Here is a 22201-nt window from a genome sequence, read left to right as displayed (position 1 = left end):
GTATGTGCGTGGTGTCCTTGATTATGCTGGCTGCTTTTCCAAGACAGCGAGAAGTGTAGACAGAGTCAATGGGTGGGAGGCTGGTTTGCGTGATGGACTGCACTATGTTCACAACCCTTTGTAGTTTCTTGCAGTCTTGGTCAGAGCAGGTGCCGTACCAAGCTGTGATGCATCCAGAAAGGATGCTTTCTATGGTGCATCTGAAAAAATGGGTGAGAGTCATAGTGGACATGCCAAATTTCCTAAGTCTCCTGAGAAAGTAGAGGCATTGGTGGGCTTTCTTGACTATAGTGTCAGCATGGAGCAACCAGGATTGGTTATTGGTGATCTGGACACCTAGAAACTTGAAGGTCTCGACCCTTTCTACTTCATCCCCATTGATGTAGACAGTGGCTTGTTCTCCACTACGCTTTCTGAAGTCAATGACTATCTCCTTCGTTTTTACTAACATCGAGAGAGAGATTATTGTCATTGCACCATTTCACCAGATTCTCTATCTCTTTCCTCTACTCCATCTTGTCATTGTTTGAGATCTGACCTACTATGGTGGTGTCATCAGCAAACTTGAAAATGGAGTTGGAGTCATAAATGTATAAGGACTATAGTAAGGGGCCTTGCAGGGCCCTAGTGTTGAGGATAATCGTGGAGGAGGTGTCCTTACTGATTGCGGTCTGTGGGATAGGAAGTCTAGGATTCAGTCGCAGAAGGAGGAGCCGAGCCCGAGGCCACGGAGTTTGGAGATGAGTTTTGTAGGAGTAATGTTGTTGAAGGCTGCACTGTAGTCAATAAATAGGAGTCTATCATAAGTGTCCTTGTTATCCAAGTGTTCCAGGGTTGAGTGTAGGGCCAGGGAGACGGTGTCAGCTGTGGACCTGTTATGGCGATAGGTGAACCGTAGTGGATTCAGGTAGCCTGGGAGACCGCAGTTGATCCACGCCATGACTAACCTTTCAAAGCACTTCATAATGATGGATGTCAGAGCCAGCAGGCGGTTAAGTCATTAAGGCACGCTGCCTGGCTTTTCTTTGGTACAGGGATGATGGTCATCTTCATGAAGCAGGTAGGGACCTCAGATCATTTCTCATGGGACAGTAATGTCTTCCCCATTTTGTTGCTAACCAGAGGCAGAACCAGACTGTTTGCCAGTCATGTTTGTGTCATATTTGACCTGGAGATTATTCTCCCACCATATGTCTGTGCCATCACTGAGACTGCAGATTTTCACCTCCCCTAAAATCATCCAAATCTTCTCCTGCCTCAGCTCAACTGCTGAAACTGTCATCCAACAACAACTTGTATTTAAAAAGCACCTTTAATGTAATAAAAAAGGCTCATGGAGCTTTGTAGGGACATTATGAAGTAAAATTGGACACTGAGCCACACAAAGGTATACTTAGAGTCATAGAGTTTTACAGCACAGCAAGAAGCACTTTGGCCCATCATGTCTGTGCCAGCTATCAAGCACCTATCTATTCTAATCCCATTTTCCAGCACTTCCCTAGCCTTGTATGCTATGGCATTTCAAGTGCTCATCTAAATGATTCTTTTATGTTGTGAGGATTCCTGCCTCTAACACCCTTTCAGGCAGTGAGTTCCAGATTCCCATCACCCTTTGGATGAAAACATTTTTCTTCAAATCCCCTCGAATCCCCTTGCTCCTTACTTTAAATCTATGCAACCTGATTATCGACCCCTCTATTAAGGGGAAAAGTTTCTTCCTATCTACCCATCTATGTCCCTCATAATTTTGTACACCTCCATGAGATCTCCCCACAGCTTTCTCTGCTCTAAGGAAAACAACCCCAACCTAACCAGCTTCCCTTCATAGTTGAAAAACTCCAGCCAAAGCAACATCCTGGTGAATCTCTTCTGAATCATTTCTAGTGCACTCACATACTTCCTATAGTGTGTCGACCAGAACTACACACAGTACTCAAGCTGGACGTTATGGACAAGCTGTGGCCTAATGTGCATTTTATACAGCGCCGTAATGACCTCCCTGCTATTATATTCTATGCCTTGGCTAATAAAGGCAAGTATATGCCTACTTAACCACCTTATCTCACGATCCTGCTGCCTTCAGGGATCTTTGGGCATGCACCCCAAGGTCCCTCTGATCCTCTGCATTTCCGAGCATACTACGGTTCATTGTGTATTCCTTGTCTTGTTTGTCCTCCCAAAATGCATCACCTCATTTTTTAGGGTTAAATTCCATTTTCCATTGTTCTGCCCGTCTGACCAGCCCGTCCATATTGCCCTGTAATCTTAGGCATTCCTCCCTGGTATTTACCACACAACTAATTTTCACGTCATCTGCGAACTTACTGATCATACACCCCACATTCACATCTAGATCATTAATGTTTGGACAGATGGTTAAAGGCTTAGTGAAGGAGATGGGATTTAAAGAGCATCTTAAGGATGGTAGAGAGGTTTAGGTTTATAACCTAGGCAGCTGGGGGCACAACCATCATAGTGATTGAAATCAGGAATTTCCAAGAGGCCAGGAATTGATGAGTGTGGTTATCTTAGAGGGTTGTAGAGCTGGAGAGTATATTGATATGGAGGGGTGAGGCCATTGAGCAACTCGAAAACAAGGATGAGAATATTAATATTAAGCATAGCTTGATGGGAGGGTAACTCTGGGTCAGTGAGCATAGGAGTGATGGATAAAGCAGAATTAGGACTAGTGCTTATGACAGACTTAAATTTAAGAGTCCATCGGTCTCAATGCATGATTGATTTTCCAAAGACAGCCCAATAGCTTGGCTGTTCCAGTTGACCTCAATATACCTGAGGTAGAGAGGAAGAGAAATAGGGCAGAGTTCCTGCTCCTTATTACTATCCAATAACTCCTGCTAGAAGATGTGGGCATGACCTGAGAACAGGACAATGTTCAGCTGTAATGGTCGGCATGGCTGAATAAAATTGCAGAACTGACTCTTTAAACTGGCACATGATTTGGACATCATTCTGCAGGACTGCTGGCACAAGTGGAACTTTACTGCAGCAAGAGATACACTTAAAGGAGATGAAAAGTAAAAAGGAGAAAATAATTTCCTTGCTGCCCCTACCCATCCTTTCAGAATAGAAACAAACAGCTGTATCATCTTTTGACAAATGTGTTGTAAACAGTAATCAGCCTTCACAGTGTAATAGCCTGGCAGAAAAGTAAATTTGCTCGAGCTATCTACAAACCCACATAAGTGTGCACCAACTAAAACCTTGGTGACTATAATTTTTCTGCTGATTGGTTTTGGAAAGCATTGAATGGTTGTTATCATAAGATTATTGGGTATTGAAACAGTCTAGCATTCAATTGTTTTCAGGTCTTAGTGTATATGTTCGTCTAGGAAATTCAGAGATTAGCTCAGATTGTGATTACCAAGTGTGTGTTGCTGTATTCCATTATTAAAAAGAACCCGGTGCTGTCGTGGTGGCTTACTGAATTTATCTATTAAGTACCTGAGTTCAATGAATGCTTCTCTACAAAAGAATCAAGAAAGGTTAGCTCAATGGAAGAAAAGGAGGCAGATGGATTGAAATACAATCAGGAAATTGGGTAAAAAAATGAGAATGTAGATTAAATATTAAATGGCAACTTGTTTGAGGTAATTGAACAAGGAAGAGATCTGTGGAAAGCTGGCCAAAAGCATTGGTTCAATCTTTGCTCTTGCTTTCCTCTGCTTGTAGCCACTCCTACCATGATCACTGCTGTCCTGATATGTCACACTTGCCTGTCTTGCACCATCCTCACACACACACTGTAGCACATTGCAGCTGCTCTGTGATGTCCATCATCCAGTTAAGCCTAGGTCAACCCATCTTTCTGCTATTTTTCACTTTGCTCTCTACCAGAAATCTCTGTAGCTTTTCAGTTTTTGCAAGAAGTGAACAAAAAAAAGAACAAAAAAAATATACCTTTAATGTAGTAAAAAGTTCTTCATAGAAGTGATTTGATTTGATTCATTATTGTCACATATATTGGTATGCAGTGAAAAGTATCGTTTCTTGTGCTATATACAGACAAAATATACCATTCATAGAGAAGGAAAGGAGAGGGTGCAGAATGTGGTGTTACAGTCATAGCTAGGATGTAGAGAAAGATCAACTTAATATGAGGTAGGTCCATTCAGAAGTATGATGGCAGCAGGGAAGAAGCTGTTCTTGAGATGGTTGGTACGTGATCTCTGACCTTCGTATCTTTTTCCTGACAGAAGAAGGTGGAAGAGAGTATGTCCGAGGTGCATGGGGTCCTTGATTACGCTGGCTGCTTTTCCAAGGCAGCGGGAAGTGCAGATAGAGTCAGTGGATGGGAGGCTAGTTTGCACGATGGACTGGGCTTTGTCCATGGCCCTTTGTAGTCTCTTGCGGTCTTGAACAGAGCACGTGCCATACCAAGCTGTGATACATCTGGAAAGGATGCTTTCTATGGTGCATCTGTAAAAGTTGGTGAGAGTCGTAGCAGACATGCCAAATTTCCTTTGCTTCCTGAGAAAGTAGAGGCGTTGGTAGGTTTCTTAACCATAGATTTGGTGTGGAGGGACCAGGACCAGTTGTTGGTGATTTGGACAGCTAGAAACTTGAAGCTCTCGACCATTTCTACTTCATCCCCATTGGTGTAGACAGGGGCATGTTCTCCACTACACTTCCTGAAGTCAATGACCATCTCCTTCGTTTTACTGACATCGAGGGAGAGATTATTGTCATCCTACCTGTTCACCAGAGTCTCTATTTCTCGTACCCGGACAAAATTGACATTGATTCACATAACAGACAGGTGACCAAAAGCTTGGACAAAGAGATAAGTCTTAATAAATGACTTAAAGGAGAAAAGAGAGGTTTAGGAAAAGAATTCCAAAGCTGAGGGCCTTAGCTGAAAAAGTGGTCACCAATGAAAGAACAATTAACATCGTGGATTTGCAGGAGGCTAGAATTGCAGAGTTCTAGGAGAGCTGTCGGGTTGGAGGGGTTAACAGAAATAAGGAGAGGTGAGGCCATGAGGGATGTGAATACAGGGATAAGAATTTTAAATCCTGCACAGGCGTAATGGGTTCATGGGACTTGGTATGAGTTAAGATACAGATGAATAGAATTGGGTGCATTGGAAATGCATTGGAATATTTAAGTCTGGTGGTATTAACAGTATGAATAATGTTTTCAGATGAGCTAAGGCACAGACAGATGTGCAATGTTATGGAGGTGCAAGTCGGCAGTCTTAATGATGGAGATGATATGGGTTCAGCTTTGGTTAAGAAGGCGATTTTTAAAGTTGTAATCTGGAAGTGGAGAGCCAAGTTCAGGTGTCTATGTTACAAGAAAGATATGGGGGTGGAACAGGCAGAAGTGAAAATAGTGCTATTCTGTAAGAAATGGGAGGATAATTAACCCTTGCAATATGTTTGTGGCAGCTATTAATACTTGCAGACAGAAATTTAGCATGCACAGCCCATCCACAGGTGCTTGCAGTACATAGTCAAGGGGGCCATTTGGTCTGACTACTTTCCTCCCTTCCGTGGTCAAGTCCGTGCCCAAGTACCCATGGAGAGGAGCACATAATGTCCACTGGCACACTTGAGGCTTCCTGTGACTTGTGTGCACCAGAGGAACTGGAGAGCATCATTGATGCTTATGACTGGATTTCATGGAATTTTCTTTAAATGACTTAATGCAGAAACATTGAAAATCTACAGCACAGAAGCAAGCCATTTAGCCAAAAACAAACAATCCCGTTTTTCCCACTTTCTAGCTCTTGCGTAATTCCCATATCAATGGAGCCTTGCATCATTCCCTTATCAACCATATTTGCGATCTCAAAAAATTCAACTAGGTTAGTCAGACCTGACATCCTAATGAAACCATGCTGGCTCTCTGATCAGCTCATATTTATTCAAATGCTCAATCACACTATCTCTAATGACAAAATTCTAGGAGCTTCCCAAAACAAATGTAAAATTAGGGCAGTATGTATATACTCATTTTAAGAGGCAGAGTAATCACAGGTTTGACAAGACCAGTATACCTGAGAGAATATAGAAACATAGAAACTTAGAAGAAAGAAATCTAAAGGATCCTGTATTCATCCCAATCTCACACTGGATGGTGACATACACAGTCTCCAGTTTCTGTCTCATACAATCTCACAAGATCTGTGTCCCTATTAATTTATCACCAACTTTTAGGAAGCCCTCTGATCCAAATGTCTCAAACTTCCCAATTTATAAAGCTAGACTCTGCACTACAGAATATTTTAAAGAAAAGATAATTATAGTTTTTGGTATTCCTATTGTTGACTTCCAATTTTGTTTATTTGTTTTATTTTGTTTTTAATTGCATCTATCTTTACTCGGGGCTTCTTATCTGGGAGGTAACACAATTTGAAGAAGCTATTGTAGCGTAGTCTTATTGGATTAATGATCCAGAGGCCTTGACCTGTAATCCAGGGAACATTGGATTATCAAATTATTGATCCGTTGAAAAATGATGTTAAAGTAGACTAGTTGGTTTCAATCATTGGCAAATGCTAAAACATGAAAACTGCAAACAAAATCATTAACTTCTGTATAGCTGAGTCATCAGGAAGCTCTGCTGTTAAAATTCAGATTGTAGGAACTTAGGAACAGAGGTCCCTAGGTCAATTCATATATGCATTAACAATTTAAACTACTCAGCTGAACTGCAAGGACTTTGGGCTGTCGTCTTGTATTGAAACTGTGTGAATTACAGAACTTTATTATTTTGTTGTTTGGTATCTGGCATGAGCACAATCTGGCTGTGTGGTATTTATGAATTTTGTTTGATATGGTGGACATCTGGCACAATAAACCGTCATTAGGGATAATAATCACCCCGATCATTAAGGGATCATTACCAGCCCTATCCTTGGAACGTACAAACCAGAGAAGTATTTGCGAAGGCACTAATCACCTCAAGCATCACCAAGTGGAACATTTGGAGGCCAAGTGCAAACAGCAGAACCTAGAGCGTCGCACCCACCCACCTCATCAAGCACCGCCTGCCCCGTCTGCGGCTCCACCCCGCCATCCTTAATTCCCTCGCCCTACAATGTAAATATCTCCCACTTTCTAAGCCTTTTAGCTTTGACAAAGGGTCAGCTCTTTTCTGTCCATACAGATGCTTCCAGACCTGCTGAGGGTTTCCAGCATTTTCTCCAGTGATAGGTAGAATGGTCTCTTTTTGTGTTGTAACTATTCCATGATTCTATAATCTTTTACATCCACCCAGGCAGGCAGATGGATCCTCACTTTAACGTCTCAGCCTAAAGTTAGCACCCCTGACAATGTAGGACACATACAGTGCTACACTGAAGAGTCAGCATACATTTTTGTGATCAAGCACTGGGAATGAGGCTTGAATCCAGTCACTAGTGACTCTGAGATGAGTGTTTCCAACTTAGCCAAGACTGATGTGGCTAAGCTGTACGTTTCAGTTCGTAGCAGATTCAACCTACTTCTGAAACGTCTTTGCCGAGAGCACAGACACTCAGACAAACTGAACTGTAACAGAAAGCTTGAGCCAAGTTTTTTGAATGGTTTAGTTAGTTTCTGTTACTTGCCAGTACAGGATTAGTAGTTTTGAAAAAAGATGAGTAATTTAATTGTTCAATTTTGTGCGGTTTGCTCATTAGTAAGTTGCAATCTAAATGCAACAATAGATTCCCAACTGCTGTAAACAACTAATCCAAAGCAATAGGTCAAGTTTATAACTTTCAAACACAGGAGCAAAATCGTTGTGGGCTAGTAATCCTGAGGCTTGAAATCTGAAGATATGAGTTCAAATCCCACCGTGCCTGTTTGTGAATTGGAATTTGGTTAATTAAATAAACCCGGAATGAAAAGTTAGCATCAGTAACAGGCGGCCATGAAGCTTATGGATTGTTGTAAAATCTGAACACGTCCTTCAGGAAAGGAAATCTACCATCCTTATCTGGCTTGTGGTTGACTTTTAGCTGCAATCTGTGATTTTCTTTGTATTTATTTGTTAACGGGATGTGAGTGTCGCTGGCTCGGCCAGCATTTATTGCCCATCCCTAAATGATCTGAGAAAGTGGTGGTTAGCTGCTGCAGTCCATATGGTGTGGGTACATGCACAGTGCTAATCTTCTTCTCCCTCGAGGCTGCACACCCCACAGGGATCATTTGCCAGGTCCCGCAAAACTTGGAAACATCATTTGCAAACTCCTTGGGCAGAATTTTCCCAAAACCTGGCAGAGTGTCAGGCTCAGACTGAAAACCAGCATGTATCTCTCTAGATGCACAGCCGAGTTTTCACTCCAGATTTTCGGGCGTTCAGTGCACAGAGAATCTGGGGCTGTGGTTTGTGCCATCCGTCTGGATCTGATACTGCCAGCAAGACCGGCTCCACAGAGTTTGGGGCGCCATCTTTAAAGGGCACCAGACCTATGCTAAAAATAAACTCTTCCCCCCCCGCCTCCCTGCATGGACATGGAGAACCCCCTCTACAAGCATTGGGGTGACCCCACCGACACTGCGCAAGCATCAAGGCATCCACCCACCCATCACCACCATGCAAGCATTGGAGAATCCTCCTCACAAGCATCACCCACCCCCCCCGCCCTCTGGCATGACATTTCTCCCACCCCCAGGCATCGTTTCTCTCTTCTCTCTCTCTCTCTCTCTCTCTCTCTCTCTCTCTCTCTCTCTCTCTCTCTCTCTCTCTCTCTCTCTCTCTCTCTCTCTCTCTCCCCCCCCCCCCCCCCCCCCCAGCCTTTCTCGCCCCTTGTAGGCAGCGGCCCTCCCCCCCCCAGCCTTTTTCGCCCCTTGTAGGCAGCGGCCTTCCTCCTCACAGGCATCGGAGCATGCCCTTCCCACCACTATTCAGCTCATTTATCCCAGCCTTAAATATATTCAATGATAGGGTATCCACAACTCAGTCTTAAATGATCCCCTTTTCCTGAGACTGTGCCCTTGTGTTTTAGATTCCCCGACCAGCAGAAACAGTCTCTCAGCTTCTACCCTATCAAGTCCCTTCAAAATCTTTGTCTCTCATTCTTCTGAATTCCAGAGAATATAGAACATCCTATACTCTCAAACCCAGAATCAGCATATGTTGACATGAAAAAACAGGTAAATTGCGGTTGATTATAAGCTATCGGTTTCACATTAAATGTGTGCCCTGGGAATTTTCCCTTAGAATGACTCGCAGCATAACTTGCGAATTGACTTGGCGATCCAGTCAGTATATGTGTTATCAATCTCAGTCACAAAATCCTTAAACTCTGTCTTCCCCATGAAGAATTTCAGCTCAGCCCCTTGTAGAATTTAGCCTGATCCCTGGCCATTCGCATTCCAACCATTATTCATGTAAATTGAGTTTGTGTCTTTATATGCTCTGTTTGTGAACAGAATTCCCACTCACCTGAAGAAGGGGCTTGGAGCTCCGAAAGCTTGTGTGGCTTTTGCTACCAAATAAACCTGTTGGACTTTAACCTGGTGTTGATAAACTTCTTACTGTGACAGCACACAACCAACCTGAGTTCCACAGACACAGTCTTCATCAAAAATGACATACATCTGCAGAACCTCTTCAACTGGCTCTGGATTGTGTAGATCCACCGATGTTACCTTCAAGTAACAAAAAACAGCTACAAACACAACTGCCTATTTTCTATCCCTTAGCCAATTCTGTCTCTAAGCTGCTCCTGTCCCTTTTACTTTGATTTTCCTCACCAGCCCAGTGTGTAAGACTTACCAAACACATTATGAAAGTCCACATACATAACACCAACTGTTCTGCACTCATTCATCCAAAATCTATGTACATTAATCATAGTTTTCCCTTAACAAATCCATGCTATCCTTAGGATTGCCAACCCTCCCAGAATGGCTGGTGGTGACCATGCTGACTATGGTGTGCTGTGGAATCCATCCCCTGAAAGCAACTGGCAGGTGCAGGGATTGTTCAGACTTGGTAGTGGAATATAGTGGAGACAGCTTCATTCCCTATCACTCAGCGTCACAGGTCTTTTCTCTATGCTCGCATCACACTGCCAACTTTCTACCAACATCTCCTGTAATATGTTCAGCTAGAGTTGGAAACCTGAGCTGCCCTTCCTCAGTGTAACTAAACAGGCGCCAAAGTGTGGTGACTAGGGAGTTTGCAGTGTTAATGTAAACCTACTTGTGACACTATTAAATACATTTTAAACAATGACTATTAATTTTCTCTTTGATTACTGCTGCTTAAAGTGCCCCACCACTGATATTAGTCATAGAGGTTTACAGCAGGGAAACAGACCCTTCGGCCCAACTTGTCCATGCCACCCCTTTTTTTTAAACCCCTAAGGTAGTCCCAATTGCCCGCGTTTGGCCCATATCCCTCTATACCCATCTTACCCATGTCACTGTCTAAACGCTTTTTAAAAGACAAAATTGTACCCGCCTCTACTACTGCCTCTGGCAGCTTGTTCCAGACACTCACCACCCTCTGTGTGAAACAATTGCCCCTCTGGACACTTTTGTATCTCTCTCCTCACCTTAAACCTATGTCCTCTAGTTTTAGACTCCCCTACCTTTGGGAAAAGATATTGACTATCTAGCTGATCTATGCCCCTCATAATTTTATAGACCTCTATAAGATCACCCCTCAGCCTCCTCCAGAGAAAAAAGTCAGAGTCTATCCAGCCTCTCCTTATAACTCAAACCATCAAGTCCCGGTAGCATCCCAGTAAATCTTTTCTGCACTCTTTCTAGCTTAATAATATCCTTTCTATAATAGGGTGACCAGAACTGCACACAGTATTCCAAGTGTGGTCTTACCATTGTCTTGTACAACTTCAACAAGACGTCCCAACTCCTGTATTTAATGTTCTGACCAATGAAACCAAGCATGCCGAATGCCTTTTTCACCACTCTGTCCACCTTTCAAGGAGCTATGAATCTGTACCCCTAGATCTCTTTGTTCTATAACTCTACTATAACTCTATTAAACTGCATCTGCCATTCGTCCACCCACTGGCCCAATTGATCAAGATCTTGTTGCAATCCAAGATAACCTTCATCACTGTCCACATTGCCACCAATCTTGGTGTCATCTGCAACTGAATACTGCAACTGCAACATACTAAACTGAGTAGCCTGAAGTTACCAAGTTTATTCCTACTCTTTTTCTTGAATTTGTGGTCTTAACTCAGCCTTAATATGCCAAACATCCCAGTTTACATTTACACTTCTTGTTCTTTTACTTAGTCCTACCTCTACCGCTACCTACTCTTTTCCCTTCATTCTTCACAGTCAGGACAGATTGCTGCTGCTAGAGAGGGTCTCCACCCAACAGACAATTATGAAAAGCAAGGTGTATCTGCGTAACTGTGTACAAGGAGATAAATATACTTCACAAAGTCAAATGGGGAAAGAAAAACACTGCAGAAAACATGTAACGGTCGCTATAAGATGTCAGGAACTGAGGAATTCAAAGGCACAAGAGAGCTGAAACGAACAATTCCACTCAAAAATAAAACCAATCAACCAGAGAAAGATAAGCGGAGCCAGAGTGTCACAAAGTAAATAGATTACATTAGCATCACAGACAGACACACACTTCTTTCTGTTTCATAACCTTGGTGCGCAGAGGCCAGTTAATGAACAATTGTGGACCAATCCAAAAGAACCAGTTAGGAGAATCTGCCAGTAAACGAATGATGGTGAATGAATCAATTTGGATTAAATACTTATTGAAAAGTTCTTTGTTTGCCATTACTTCTCAGTTTTTTGAAGTCCAAAGTCAGGTTTTCAACGAAACATTCAAAAATATGTACTTAACAATAACGTGAATAAATTAAATTGCGTTTCATAATACCTTCATTAAAGAAAGCCTTTGGCTTTGATAACTTTCCCATCCTTAAATCGAAGTGAAAGGTTCAAGCCCTGCCTCAAATAGCCTCATTGGATGCTATATAGGCCTAACCAGTGGAGACCAGAATACTGGATTGACATCCAGTGAGCACCTCTCATCTGGATGGAGTGACCATTACTTTCGGGGTAGTATCGCAAGTACAACAAAGATACACATGGAGAGCACTTTGGATTCCTAGCCTGGACACTCCCATGAACCGTTACCACTTCAATATTTTAACTTCCAACAGTATGATGCTTCCTAAATTCCCCATCACCCAGACAGGCAATGTCAATAACCAGTGAAATTTGAGAAATGACTGGTACCATTCCAGACTGGAGTTCCATTTTAAGGTACACAAGACCAGGTTGGACCAGTACCAGTTATTTTCCAAGTTTTACTATTCTTTTTGTTCTGGGTATGCAGGCATCCACTCCATGTCAATCACCAGCTCAGCAATTACTCACCTCCTCCAGGCTTGTCCCAGCACTTAAACTAGAATATGGATCAGTCCACTGGATTTTCAGGCCCATTGAATTTTTCCAATTGGCTATAGGATTGGTTCTCTGGCATTAGATTTGGGATAATTTAATGAATTATTTCCTGACCCGATGTATATCAGAAATCCAAGTGTGCAACTGTTAAAATTACTCCTGAATTTCTGACTCACATTGCCATCTGCAAGATCCCTGCCACCAGATTAAACAAGAAAGATTTACTCCTATTAGCTTCCATATTGTAAACCCAGCTAATCTTGACAGAAAGAAATTGATTGCAGAGTTCAGAAAGCACTGTTATAAAAGGAATGGACTTCAGGCTCCAATAAGAGAATCCATTAGGAGCAAAGGCAGAGGTGTGGTTCTCAGTGGGTGCCTTTGTTCCCAACAATCCGCCTCTGGAGGTGATAAGCTAAGCACACAATTTCACCTCTCGTACATATCGCACAGGGACAGGCCCACCCACAGGTCCAGGGACAGGCCCACCCACAGGTCCAGGGTCAACAATTGGCCACACACGGGCCTCAATTGGTGGCAGGCGGGAAGTTTGGCCATGGCCTTTCCCACCTAGAAATTAATTCTGGTGGAAGCAGAATGGTGGTGGTGTTCAGGTATGCCACCACCCTGCCCAAGTAAATGCCCATCTCACCTCCAAACCTGCCACCAGGGAGAGCATGGTGGCACAGTGGTTAGTACTGCTGCCTCACAACGCCAGCACCCGGGTTCAATTCCCGGCTCGGGTCGCTGTGCAGGGTCTGCACGTCCTCCCCATGTCTGTGTGGGTTTCTTCTGGGTGCCCCAGTTTCCTCCCACAGTCTGAAAGATATGCTGGTTAGGGTGCCATGCTAAATTCTCCCTCAGTGTACCCGAACAGGCGCCAGAGTGTGGCGATGAGGTGATTTTCACAGTAACTTCATTGCAATGTTAATGTAAGCCTAACTGTGACACTAATAAATAAACTTTAAAAAGATTCCATTCAATGTGTTTTTAGAAATAGAGTTGCTATGCACCTTTTCCTGTTGCCCTTCTTTCTGGAGTGTTAGAGTTTTCAGTTTAGACTCTGTCATTGATTGATTGCATTAGGAAAAGCATCAATGATAAACTCAATGCAACATGTACCTTCAGTTCTTTCCCGTGTTTGTACATTCCTTAACTGCTTGTATTTATTCAATGATTGAAGGCACTCGAGTTAAGCAATCCTGGATAATGATACTGAAGGCTGACCTGAAAGTTGACTTTCTCCCCCACTGGCCAAGAGCACAGTCTACTAATGAAGCTCTCTCATGTTCAAAGAACAAGAGGTGATCTTGTGCTCAGAGTGCTTACGTCAGCTTGACCGAGTGTGGGTCTGCCTTGAAACTCACTGATGTTTTTGGATGTCACTGAGCCAGACCTACTGACTTGAAAAGTGACATTACTTTTAGAGTCTGTCTGTCCAAAGGTCCTTGTCTGAAAATAAAATGTGTAATCTTCATTCACCTGACTACATAGGAATGCCAAAGTTGTATGTTCTGTAATACATGACGAATGAAATCCAGTGGTGTGTTGAACACTTGTTTATAATGTTTGGGGGTGAAATTACAGAGCAAAGCCCATGTTAAATGGGACAAAAGGAACACAATCAAAATCTTTAAAAGGAACTCGTAAAATCCTGGGAATACTTAGCAAATCAGCATTTGTATTGAGAAGAAAATGTTAATGCTTCAGGTATAAGCTTACATCAAAACCTGAAAAATAGATGAGCAGCTCACCCTAAGGAACAGAATGAAGGCAAGTGGGGAAAGAAAAAAAAGGATTATCCATTCCTTGGTCTTATTTACATTTGACAAAAGGTGCCAACTCTACAGTTCATTGTTGAAGTGAGATATAGTGTGTTTTAATGTAAGTTTTACAAGCTAGTTTAGAATAGCAATGTACAGTGCTATAAAAGTAGCTGACACTGCTCTTAGATTAGTTCTATGGGTGTTGTCCCTCTCTGTCCTATCACTGCCAAGGTTAGACTGATTCCCTGGTGTGTCATGAACAGCCTGTAGAAAGTAGGGGCGTATTTCTTTGAAACTCGAACCTGATGAATGATGCATGCAATGTGCTAACTGTTTTTACAAACAGCTGCAGGAGAGGGAAGGGGGGGGGAATGATCGTTACAAAGTTAAAGGTTACTGTCAAAATGTGAACCATTGATTTCAAAACCAAACTCTCACTGTGTACTCTGCAAACTGCACTTTCAGCTACACAAAAACAGCACACCCATGTAGTCATAGAGGCAACTGAGGAGTAAACATGAGCTTATCTGCACCATAATTAACTATTAAGCAGTTGTCAATATGGCTTTAGATGGGGAAGATTCTGTAAAACCAACATTCTTTGGAAAAATGATCCTATGACATTGGATACTCAGACTGCAAAAAAGGCATTTTAAGTTTCTCATGGAAAAGTACTAATTAATTTTAAAGCTATGGGGCTCAGCACAAAAACAGATACGGGTAAGAAACTAACAAGGTTAGAGTATAGTATCAGGGGTAAGCACTAAACTGAATGCTCTAGCACTCCGTGTTGGGACTGCTGCTGTTTCTAATATACACCAGTGACTTGTATTCTGAAACTCAGTACAAATTGGTTAAACTTACAGATGATGCCAGAGTAGAGAATTGAAGGCAGCCACTCAAACTACTAAATTAACTTGAGCACAAAACTCTAGGCTGACACTCTAGTACAGTACAAAGGGAATGCTGCACAGCCAAAAGATGCCATCTTTCAGATAAGATGTTAAACTGACCTCCTGCTTGCTCTCTCAGCTGGATATAAAAGATTGCATGGCAGCATTTCAGTGAAGAGTGGGGAATTATCCACTGTGCCATGGCCAATATTCATCCCTTAATCAACATTGCAAAAATAAGATTATCAGGTCACTATCACATTACTGTTTGTGGGAGCTTCCCATACGCAAATTGACTGCCATGTTTCCTATATTACAACAATGACTACACTTTAAAAAAATACAGTACTTTGGTATATCCTGAGGTTGTGAAAGATGCCATATAAATACAAATCTTCCTTTCTTTAAGAAAATACTGGGATAAACTATGACAAATTAAATTAAATGTAGTCAAGTGTAAAGTATTGCACAAAAGAAGGCTAAATTGGCAGTAAACATACTTCAAGAATAGTGTTATAATAGTTCTGGATGAAGTTAACTTCTAGAAGTCTTAATAAGCTCAACAACAACTTGCATTTTTAGGAATATAAGAACTTGGAATAGGCAATTCAGCCCCTCAAGCCAGCTCTGCCATTCAATACGATCATGGCTGTTCTCATCTCCGCCTCATCTCCAACTTCCCACCCACTACTAATTTGAATCCTATCTCCTCAAATTTGTTTGGTGTTCTGGCATCCACTGCTCTCTGGGATAGCTTCACAACTCTGAGTGAAGTAATTCCTCCTCATTTCTGTTTTAAATCTGCCACCCCTTAGCCTAAAACTATGGCCTCTTGTTCTGGAATGTCCAACAAGGTGAAACATCCACTCTACATCTACCCTGTCAATCTCCTTTAGCATCCTATATCCCTCATTAAATCTCCTCTCATTCAAACTCCAGTGAGTATAGACCTTTAATACCTTTAATGCAGAAAGCGTCCTGAGGTACTTCACAGAGACAAAATTAGATAAAAACTAATGTCAAACCACAGAAGGAGATATTAGGAGGAATCTGCTTGAAGACCTTACCTATGCCTCCCATGCCAAACTATGTGCCTCCACCTCCTCTTCATAGACTCTCCATGCCAAGTTATGCTCCTCTGCCAACCTCCCATAACTCTTCATGTCCCCATTCCAGTCTGCCTTGGCTTGTCATACTTTCCATGCCAAACTGGAACACATGCCATTTTACCAAGTATGCACTCTGTTACCACAGGGTTCACTGGTTCTGTACAGTGTGATATTACCTTTGTGATTCTATTTTTTAATTTGCTGCTCAAACAGACCTTAGCACAGTCTCTTTATTTGTCCTATCTTTGTCATTGGTACTCACAAATACCATAATGATTGGATTCTTCTTTTGTTCAACGTTCTGCCACATTGTCTTTCCAAACAAAAATATGGGTAATAAGTTGAGTCACAGGTGGACAGAGTGGTGAAGAAGGCATTCGGTGTGCTTGATTTCATTGGTCAGAACATTGAACACAGTAAGAAGTTTCACAACACCAGGTTAAAGTCCAACAGGTTTATTTGGTAGCACAAGCCACTAGCTTTCGGAGCGCTGCCCCTTCGTCAGGTAAGTGGGAGTTCTGTTCACAAACAGGGCATAAAAAGACACAAACTCAATTTACAAAATAATGGTTGGAATGCGAGTCTTTACAGGTAATCAAGTCTTAAAGGTACAGACGATGTGAGTGGAGAGAGCGTTAAGCACAGGTTAAAGAGGTGTGTATTGTCTCCAGCCAGGACAGTTAGTGAGATTTTGCAAGCCCAGGCAAGTCGTGGGGGTTACAGATAATGTGACATGAACCCAAGATCCCGGTTGAGTCTGTCCTCATGTGTGCGGAACCTAGCTATCAGTCTCTGCTCAGCAACTCTGCGCTGTCGTGTGTCCTGAAGGCCGCCTTGGAGAACGCTTACCCGAAGATCAGAGGCCGAATGCACGTGACCGCTGAAGTGTTCCCCAACAGGAAGAGAACATACTTGCCTGGTGATTGTCGAGCGGTGTTCATTCATCCGTTGTCGTAGCGTCTGCATGGTCTCCCCAATGTACCATGCCTCGGGACATCCTTTCCTGCAGCGTATCAGGTAGACATCGTTGGCCGAGTTGCAAGAGTATGTACCGTGTACCTGATGGATGGTGTTCTCACATGAAATGATGGCATCCGTGTCGATGATCCGGCACGTCTTGCAGAGGTTGTTGTGGCAGGGTTGTGTGATGTCGTGGTCACTGTTCTCCTGAAGGCTGGGTAGTTTGCTGCGGACAACGGTCTTTACAGGTAATCAAGTCTTTAAGACTTGATTACCTGTAAAGACTCGCATTCCAACCATTGTTTTGTAAATTAAGTTTGTGTCTTTATATGCCCTGTTTGTGAACAAAACTCCCACTTACCTGATGAAGGAGCAGCGCTCCGAAAGCTAATGGCTTGTGCTACCAAATAAACCTGTTGGACTTTAACCTGGTGTTGTGAGACCTCTTACTATGTATACCCCAGTCCAACGCTGGCATCTCCACATCAGAACATTGAATACAGGAGTTGGGATGTCTTGTTGAAGTTGTACAAGACATTGGTAAGGCCACACTTGGAATACTGTGTACACTTCTGGTCACCATATTATAGAAAGGATATTATTAAACCAGAAAGAGTGCAGAAAAGATTTACTAGCATGCTACTGGTCATGATGGTTTGAGTTATAAGGAGAAGCTGGATAGGCTGGGACTTTTTTCCGTGGAGCGTAGGAGGTTTAGGGGTGATCTTAGAGGTCTATAAAAGAATGAGGGGCATAGGTAAGGTAGATAGTCAATATCTTTTCCCAACGGTAGGGGAGTCTAAAACTAGAGGGCATAGGTTTAAGGTGAGGGGGAGAGATACAAAAGGGTCCAGAGGGGCAATTTTTCACACAGAGGGTTGTGAGTGTCTGGAACGAGTTGCCAGAGGTAGCAGTAGAGTTGGGTACAATTTTGTCTTAAAAGCATTTAGAGTGTTACATGGGTAAGATGGGTATAGAGGGATATGGGCCAAATGCGGGCAATTGGGACTAGCTTGATGATTAAAAACTGGGCGGCATGGACAAGTTGAGCCGAAAGGCCTGTTTCCATGCTATAAACCTCTATGACTGTATAAATCAATTTCTTCAGCTCAATGAAGAACAGTCATGTTCAGTGTCCTTGTCTTTGGACCATTCTGGTGTTGTCAGTGTTGAGGAAAAGCCCTGTACATAGATTGTAGAGGTGGGAATGTGATTTCAGACTTCCTGAGGTTGGAATGTTTCCATTTTCTATTAACTTTAATTGTATTCTGATGGAGGGCTCTAACTGGGAATTCACTTGTGCTGCAATATATAAGAGCAGAGTGAAGACATGTTTGCTGGATTTGGAGATGCATATGTGAACTGCCAGATAGTTGGAAGACATGACTCCAATTGGATTTGTGGAGCATATGATGGGCCTGCACTGAATTAAAGATAATTCAACATTTTGAAAAATACTTTGAGTAGATCTTGGATCAGTCTTCCCTTCTTTAATTTCCATTTGTACTGATTGACAAAGTGAACACATTGGCTTAGCTAGGAAATTTGCAGAGCAGGACATGGAGAATATGGATAATGGGCAGGTACTCTAATTGACAGGATGGGACAAGTGCTGTCCCATAAGGATCTGCATTTTCCCCATAGAAATCCCTGGTATTAAAACTGTTTAGAATTTGCTTTGTTGGTCTCGAAGGAAGCTAACGCTTGTGTTGTCAGGTCTCAACAATTCACTTTATTCATTAAAGACTTAGACGATGGGATGGAATGCTGCATATCCAAATTTGCTGCTGATACAAAGAAGTGTGATATTGTAAACAATATAGGTGGAAATGTAAAATTACAAAAGCTATTCATAGATTGAATAAATAAGCAAAAGTGTGGCAAATGAATTTCAATGTAAGCAAATCTGAGGTTACCTATTTTAGGACCAACAACAGGTCGAACATGGTACTTTCCGAATGGTAAAAAGCTAGAAATATTGGAGGTCCGAAAGTCTTGGGATTCTAGTATATAAATCATTAAAATGTCATGAACTGAGAGATAAAATAATCAAAATGGTAAGTGAAATGTTGTCTTTATATCTAAAGGAATACAGGGCGGCACGGTGGTACAGTGGTTAGCACTGCTGCCTCACAGCACCAGGTACCCGGGTTCGATTCCCGGCTTGGGTCACTGTGTGGAGTTTGCATGTTCTTCCCGTGTCTGTGTGGGTTTCCTCCGGGTGCTCTGGTTTCCTCCCACAATCTGGAAGACGTGCTGGTTAGGTGCATTGACCAGAACAGGCGCCAGAATGTGGCGACTAGGGGAATTTCACAGTAACTTCATTGCAATGTTAATGTAAGACTTGTTACTAAATAAATTTTACTTTTAGAAACTATGCTTGAGCTAGACCACACCTGGGGTACTGTGAGCAATTGTGAGCACCTTATCTTCAGAAGTCCATGCTTTAAGTTACGCCATTGTAAGTCATTTTGATTTAATGTCATGTTTTTTTAATGGGGCCGATATTTACGTTAGTGTTATGGATTCACATTAACGTCATTTCAACCCAGATGTGACATGAGGTCGCATGACCCATCACCATAATTTTGAAGTGGCCTCCCACTGGCTGACCCTCCCGCTAGCGGGTCCTTCTGTTCAACGACACTCCTGCTGGCTGCCAACCCTCCCACTTGCGATTCGCCTGCCTCATCGACTTGTAGCTGAAGGGCCTGCAACCTTGCATCATCAAACTGCTCTCATTTACTAAAGTGCTTCTTGCCTTTCGCCTCTAATCTCTCAAACCCTAGCTCACAGTGAAGGTACATTCCTATAAAAATATTTTCAATATGGGTGGGATTTTCCACGCCCGCCCTTGGCGTGTTTTGCGGCGGCGGATGTGGTCCACTATTGGCCGTCTTCTGATTATGCCACTGTCAACAGGGTTCCCCGTTCTATGCACTCCCCCGCTGCTGGGAATCCCACAGCAGGGGTTCACTGTCGGCAGGACCGGAAGATCACTCTGGCAAGCACAGCTGGAAAATTCTGGCCTATGTTTCTATATGTCCTGCTGGTCTATTCCTATACTCTCTTTTCACTATTCTTATCAATTTCATAGTTTGCATTTGCTCGATTCCAAAATTACCCTCATCTTTAGGCTTGCAACTTGTTTTGGTATCATTATAAGCCTCTTCCTTTGATCTAATATGACCGTAACCTCTTGTTAGCCATGGTTGGACCATTTTCTCTGTTGGGTTTTTGTGCCTTAAACGAATGCATGTTTATCGCAAATTGTGTTTAATTCTTACCATTTCTTACATCATTATGGGTGGGGAGGGGGAGGGGGGGTGGTTTCCAGCCGTTGATGCCCCATCACCGTTATTAACTGGTAAGCTTTGAAGTGAGCATTAGCAGACTATTTAACATGGAGAACCACACAGTCAAGATAGATTGTGTCTTCACCTGATATCTACACTCATCTACCTCCAGCAGAGTTTGGTGAACAGTGATTAGAAGTGGAAATTCTGGATGCTTTTCCCCTCCCTTAACTCCAAGCCCTTGAGGTCTATTTTGGGATTTCTTCCTGTCGCCAATTATCTAAGATTATCTCATTTATGACAGACCAGGCATTTGCAACTGGGATTTTGGCTTGTACAACGCAGCTGCTCTCTAAGTGTGTTAAACCAGTTGGAAAGCTGTGACAAGTAACATTTGTTGATAGGAATCGTTGCAGATGTTTCAAACAATTTTCAAGTGAACAGTAATTTCTTTTTGAGCACAGATGTTTGAAGATAATCATTTGTAACTGCATTGTTCAGTCAAATGAAAAACAGCCTTAGTGAATGACAGAGCCCTTTCATGCAAATGTGCAAATAAAATAATCACCAGTCTGCTCATTCACATAACTTCACGTTAATAAGTATCATGCCCCAGTGATCCAAAGCCAATTCGATGATGAGCTGACAACGCACTTGCAATTTTATATAAGAGTATATAGCCAAGGTCTAACAGGGTAAAGGTTGATTTATGATTGGAAGCACAAAGTCAGCAAATTCACTACCCTCATTGCTCGTTAAAAACACAATGTCTGTAGTTTATTTGCCATTTAACTCCTGATTTTGTTTCCTTCTCGGGCAGCTGAGGTGAATTATGGTGCCTACAACTTTGCATAATTCTGATCAACCAACCTAACAGTGACCAGAAATCAAACCGGGAATCCTTTGGTATGAATAGCTCAATTTGTTCCCTCCGCATTGTGTGCTATCTTTACCCAATAAACCACCAGCAGAGCCTCAAGGATTCATTTGTTCCCGAGTTATTTTATTAGCTAACTCCCTCTTGTGGTCTAACTGCAAATTAATCAAACTTGTTCTCAGTGAAGCCACGTACATCCGAGGCATCTCTGGAACTCTTAACCCGTGACCACCTGTTTAAGATCTGTACTTTGTGCCCAACATACTTGCCAGATATTTTTGTAGTTTATGGTGATGAGTGCAGCATATTGATTTCATAGCACCAAAACTTTAATATGATGTACGTGACACAGATTTTATTTCAAGAAGCATTTCAAGTTAAAATCAGTTACAAATAAACCTGATTTCAGGTACACTGCCAACAAATCTGAGTCAAAGATCTTCTGAATAGTTTTAAAGGAACACCCTGGGAAATCTTGTATACCATCTTAACTTTCAGATGAAAAAGATGGAGAATATTGTACATGCATGTTATTCTTATGTCCTTTCTGTTAGTAAAGCTCAATTTACAAGGCTTCCTGATTGTTTATCTGGCTAAATCATACAGACGAGAGAAGCCCCAGGTTTTATACTCCATAGACTATCTTACTCCAGCTATCAGTGGGAGTTCAAAAACTGGCTTCTGCACATTCACTTGGTCTAGAAAGAGGGAAAAGAAGCCATGGTCCCTATTCCTGATTGCTATTGAGCTTCCCCAGTGAAAAGGTTCTCCTGTTTCGTGAACATTGAGGAAGGGTAGGTTCAGGCTTGCATTCTATGGTTGAACAGCCTACCAATAATCACGGTATTGATTCATGGATAAAAAAATGATCATTTAGGTTATGGCAATCAGAGCTGATGGAACCAAGCCCCAGGAGTTGCTGACTAAAATTT

General features: G+C 42.3%; 1 protein-coding gene across 6 annotated transcripts in view; it reads left to right on the top strand.

Moving 5' to 3' along the window:
• shld2 (shieldin complex subunit 2) overlaps nt 1–22201 on the top strand; it is a 137577-nt gene that overhangs the window by 950 nt on the left and 114426 nt on the right. The window lies entirely within an intron of this gene.

Source organism: Mustelus asterias, chromosome 28, assembly GCF_964213995.1.
Source record: "Mustelus asterias chromosome 28, sMusAst1.hap1.1, whole genome shotgun sequence".
Lineage (NCBI taxonomy): Eukaryota > Metazoa > Chordata > Chondrichthyes > Carcharhiniformes > Triakidae > Mustelus > Mustelus asterias.
Note: the sequence above shows the minus strand (reverse complement) of the source record. Positions and strands in the feature narration are given on the sequence as shown.